Raw genomic sequence first — 6,000 nt, forward strand, 5'->3', positions numbered from 1 at the left:
TTCGACACTAGCATATATACAAATAGGATAATATCGGATGTACTTCAATAGTATAACTATGTCCTTCGATCTGGTAGTATTTTACTCCAGAAGCATTGACAAGGAAGTTGATTCTAGTGTACATAAAAATAGTTGGATATTTGTTGAGGAAACAGACACCCGTTGGGTACTTCTCATGCTGGCAAAAAAAAGTGCACAAATGCTTGGGGCATTCTGTTACCTTCTCATCCTCCAGCTCTGCTTAGCACCCAGCCCACTGTCAGTTTATAGGGCACAGCATTCTGCCAACAACCAAAAGGAAAAAGATATGTCTATCATCACAGCATGTGAATTTTTGTCATGTGAACCTAGACAGAGCCAGTCTGCTCCAGGGCTATGTACATGGGTGACTCCCTGTGTGCCTCAGAACCCCCTCAAAATGAGCTCGCAGCTATGTTGGCCAGAAAGCATCAGGTGAAAAAGAAAGGCCCACTTCTCACTTACTGTACTGCTGGCTTGTTTTATGTCCAGAATATTCTATTTAAATAGGACCTTGGTAGAACCTAATATAACTTGAAAAATGTTATCATTTCTAAAACATCAACATAAACCTCTTGGCTTGAGATGTAAATACACCCAGGAATTACTATGGGACTGCACAAGTTGAAAATTGTCTACAAAGAAATAAAACTGACCAATATGGTAGGAATGTACAACAGTACAAATGCTGGAAATTAAGTTGCCTTTTAAATTGTGTTCATTTAATAATTGAAAACATTGTACTGCACAAAAGGGATTTTACAAGTCCTAGCATTTCTGCTGCTGTTTCTAAATGCAGCTTCTATCTGTCCCATCTCTTTCTAAAATGCCATAACCCAATGTCCTGCAAGTGTACTTTCTTAAGTACAGATCTGTGAGTTATGATAGTTATAATGCTAGCTCTTCCATGCACAGCTGCTTTCCTTGGCTGGTACAACCCACTGCCGAGATAAATGAACAGCATCCTTTTGTGGGACTTACTGTCAGAAACGCTCTGGTCTCACTTCTGCAAGTTTGATTGGTAACAGAAGCAACTCAAGGAAAAATATGTGATGCCTGCACTCTGCTTAATAATACTGTCTGTGCATGTGTTATTTCAGACCCAGCTTTTCTTAGCAACCACTGAATAGGCAAAACGAATGTCGGAACCCCAGAGTTAATTAACACCAGCTCATTTTGATGAGAAGCATTGTAAACAGTCTCTAGACTTGTTTGGGAGCCTGCTAATTGTTATCCCTCGGAGTTAGGAATAAAGTATAAATAGACAGATGATTTCAGGTTGCACTCACAGGAATGCGACTGGTAAAAATGTGTGCCCACCTACAGGCTACTGGCTGTAGGAGCATTTTTATTTGTATCATATTACATGAGCAGTGATATCTCACTTAAACGCAGAGCGATGCCCAGGCTTTCCCTCCATGGAGAAGTGGTAATTATCACAGATCTTGGGCAGGCTCTTCAGAAGTCCTAACTTCCTTTTGCTAAATTTTCTTCTGCACAGTTCTTCAGGAATCACTACTGCTTTGTTGTTCTCAAAGATGCAACAGAAGAAAATTTAATTGTTCCCATGTTGTTCATAGTGCCCTGATACTTCAATGGCTCTGCAGCTTGCCAAAGATAGACCTCCGTGTTCTCCCCCAGGCTACTTACTTCCCTGCTATACACGTCATTCCCCCACACAACTCTATCCGTGGTGCCACAAAAGCACCCGTCTCCTATCTGACAACTGGCACATGAGGCTCAACCACTCAGCAGTTACAGAAACCAGGCAGGTTCTAGTCTCGGAAACGAGTGGATTCGGTGGATTTTCCTTTTTCCGGAGGTTGAAAGCCCAGGTTGCGGCTCTTCCTCTGGCCGCATGCCTTTGGCACTCGCTGCCCATTCACACTTCCATCAGAGCCTGGGCAAGAGCAGTGAGTGAGGTTAGGATTGGAATCTGCCCATTTTGTTGCTCCTTACACACCACCTGGTAAAGGACTTGGCCAAAAAGAGGGTTGACATGTCTAAACCATTTTAAAATAGAAATGATCTATTAAAGAAAGCATCCGTGTTAGGGACTAAAATAATTTTTATGCCTTTTGTAAATGAGTACCTTACTCTAACAACCTAGGAGGGATGTAGACAAGTTGGGATCCAAAGAAAATGAATCAAGAACCAGACGATGGGGAAAGTTTAGAAACGGCGTCTCTGCATCTGGAAAGGGCAAGGTGGATGCTGACTGTTTCCTGTCCTGTAATATGAAGGAGTCGCACCGTATGGCAGCGGTGGTGCCTTCCAGCTGTAACTTTTTACGATTTTATGGCTAAGTATAAGGTTGAGTATTATTTGTTCCTCTCTATAGGGTGGTCATTACAAGGAAAACCTATGCACTAAGGGCAGAGCTATTCGGCTTTTCTTCTGCCAAGAAACAGCTCTTTCTAAGGTTGCCAAATATATTCTAACTAGAGGCCCGAGGCACAAAATTCTTGCAAGAGTAGACCCTCACAGCCCCGGTTTCGTCCGGAAGGTCGTCTGGATGGTCGTTCTGCTGTTCAGCCATTCGGTCGATTTGCATATTATGCTTTTATTTATTATTTTTTTTAAATATATATTTTTGATTTTTTACAGAGTGGAAGGGAGAGGGATAGAGAGTTAGAAACATCAATGAGAGAGGAACATTGATTCAGCTGCCTCCTTCACACTCCCTACTGGGGATGTGCCCACAACCAAGGTACGTGCCCTTGCCCGGAATCGAACCTGGGACCCTTCAGTCCACAGGTCAACGCTCTATCCACTGAGCCAAACCTGTTAGGGCCACATTATGCTTTTATTATTATAGATAATCACTAGGAATCCACCCGTCTCTACCGAGGGCACACATACTAGGTGCCGAGCACTACTATTCTAGGAGCCCAGCATACAAAGCTGAATAGGACCCGGACTCTGCTGAGGGAGACAAATGTAAACACCGCCCCAGTATAATGGATAAGTGCTTTGCTAGCAACGGGGCTTGGAGTGTGGTGAGTTGCATGAAAGAGCAAGTAACTCTAAGAGGAATCTAGACAATTTTCTCCTGACATTTTGGTCAGGTCTTGAGGGATAAGGTGAGGGTGTTTCAGGCAAAGAAAAGGAAGGAAGGGCATTACTGAGATAAATGGTGAGTGAGCAATGGGAGGTACAGGAGCAGCTCGTAGGTAACGTGGAGTGAGAATGTGAAGAGAGCAGAGTGACTGGAGAGAAGTCTAGAAACACCAGTCCCAAGAGTTTACATAGCTCACGCATTAGGCTGGATGCTGTCTTTAGGAAAGTGGTTCTGACTGGTGGTAAGTAGTGATTGCCAGGATTCCAAGAATCCATTCATTGACCATAGCCTGAATGCATCTATATTTTTGATCAAATGTGTGCCAGTGCTATATTTAGTAACAACAAAATAAATTTAAAATCATTGCTGAATGTGAAGTAGCTTTTGGTTTATGTAATTTCTCCGTTAACAGGTACTAAGAGGACAGCTCTCATGTTTCTTGACAGAAAAAGTCTCCGTGCAAAGAAGGTTGGGAATTACTATTTGAGGTAATGATAAACAATTACACATTTTATATCATGAATGTAGAATGGTTTAAATCATTCATTGTAGAGATGAATGTATTTTAGAATGATCACTCTCTAGAAGTCATTTAAGGATGGGTTTGAGTGAAGTGAAAGAAAAGCAAGGACATCAGTTAGAAAGCTGGCCAAGGTGGATTATCATCAGGACCTCCGACAGTGACAGGGAGAGACAGAGGAGAGACTAAACTAGTGAGATATGTAGAAAATATAAATAAAGGATTTGTTGACAGATTGAATGTGGAGGAGAGAGGGGAGGGAGTAAGAACCACTCTCAGGTTTCAAGTTTGGACTGGGAAATGGAGTGTATAGGAATAGAATTGCTGCAGAAGATAATATGTTTGATTTGGGATATATTCACTTAGAGATGCCTGAGAGACAGAAAGGTGGAGTCCTCAGACAGAGATGGGGAATGTGAGTGGGAACCCCAGGAAAGAGGCAGAGGCCACAGGTAAAGGTCTGGGAACCACTAGAGTAATTACAAAGAGTAACGAAACCTCAAGAGTGAATGACATTACTCAATGGTGTTAATTGTAAGAAAGAAGCTCAGAAAGGAAAACATCCTAGTCCCTGTGATAGAGGACAAGCTGGAAGGGAGAGTGAATAAATGTGGAATAAACTAATTTCCAGTTTCTCCCACAAATGAATTGTCTTCCCCTCCAAGCCAGCATATCCCAAATTAAAATAAAATTTGCTATAAGTTAGATTGCCAACCCTCTCACTTTTTTCTGCAGAGGCAATACCATTCTTTTTGTCCATCAGAACAACAATAACAAAAACTTAAATCCAACTCCTCTCTCTCTCCATTGACTATGTCTAGTTTTTATAAGAACTCAGTGTTTCCTTCGAGAAGAATGGTTTTGTGGAAATGCACTTTCCAAATCTCATTGCCTCTGAGCCTGTCTACAGGCCTCTAAGCTCAAACTCTTCCAAAACATCTTCTGTAAGGTCAGGCATCCTTCCTGACTCTAGTGACCTCAACTTCTGGTCAAAAATTAATTATTAACACGGAGGAAAACATGTGGTGTCTGATTAACCCGTCCTAATATAACCTCTTCCATGAGCTAATAGACCCATGAGCCGAGAAGAACTAAAAACCAAGATGGACAGTCAATCTAGTATTTCTAAAAACTGGGAGGAAATTCTGCTAAATACAAAAACCTTTGGAACTGAACTGATAAATTCTATAAAATATGACACATTTTCCACTTAAAATCGAACAAACTAAGGCCTAAAAGAAGGCAAAGACATTGCTATTTTCTTTCCCACTCCCTGCTTCCTCTCAGACGCTCAGGTATGTACCTCAGAACCTCAGGCAGCTGTCACTGCTCCATGTGGGCACTGCTTTCTGGAGGAGCACGCTCTAGTCCCTCACAGCTGCTTCCCCTGCTGCATCCTTTCACGACCCTCACTTCCAGACTATAACAAAGTGGAGGTACAGGAAAATGGCTGTGGAAACCACATCTCCCACCCTGGAAGGTGCCGAGGCTCAAGTGGATAAGAGACAACGGCTGTCACTGTGGCAGAGAAGTCTGGTTGTCCTCCTGTGTCTATTCTGGCCTTCTCTGCACGAAGAGTGTTTAGCTAGATGATGGCTTCCAAGAATGAAGACTACATATTACGTCTTCCCCTCCCCCCCAGGTATCCTCGTGAACTGAGTTCTGACCAGCGGCATAAACAGAAGATACACGAGTCTCTTTAAGAGGCAGCAGGTGCATTCTCTTTGTTCCCTTTTCTTCGTCCCCTTTTCCATTCTACTGCCCAGCATTCTGACGGTCACTCCGCACCCTGAGAATAATTGCCAACCCTAGAGATGGAGAAGCAGAAAGCTGGAAAGAGCCCAGGTTGTCAAGGACTCCGTGGAGCAGAACTCTCATACCAGCCTGAGGCTGCATGTCCTTGGACTCTTATGTGTGAGAGAAAGAAATGTTTATCTTTTGTAAGCAGCTGTATTTTTTTTTCTGTTTCATGCACTGAACCTAATCCTAGTTAATGCATAGTATGTGCTGGGAATTACGTTTTTCAAGCACCATATGTTCAAGTATCAAGGAAGCAGAGAGTTGGGCAAGGAGAGGATAACAATTCAGCCTTCTAGGGACCTGGACTGGAGGGTGTACCTCTCCCTCTCACGCGGCCTGGGACTCTGAGAAGGGGAATTCTTCTAACCCTGTGAGAGGGACAAGGGAACCACCATCCAGACTGTTGGCCAACACCCGATCTGGATCTATCCCTTCTTGGTTCAGGATAAATGAAAAGTAAAATAAAATAATTTCTGGGACCTGCTTATATAAAGTTTTAAACCACAGGAGCCTAATAGATGGCGACAGCAGTCAGAACATGGTTAGCTTTGGGGGTGGTGACTGGGAATGGGGACAAGAAGCCCTCCTCAGATACGGGTGC

Source organism: Myotis brandtii, unplaced genomic scaffold (assembly GCF_000412655.1).
Source record: "Myotis brandtii unplaced genomic scaffold, ASM41265v1 scaffold115, whole genome shotgun sequence".
Classification (NCBI taxonomy): Eukaryota; Metazoa; Chordata; class Mammalia; order Chiroptera; family Vespertilionidae; genus Myotis; species Myotis brandtii.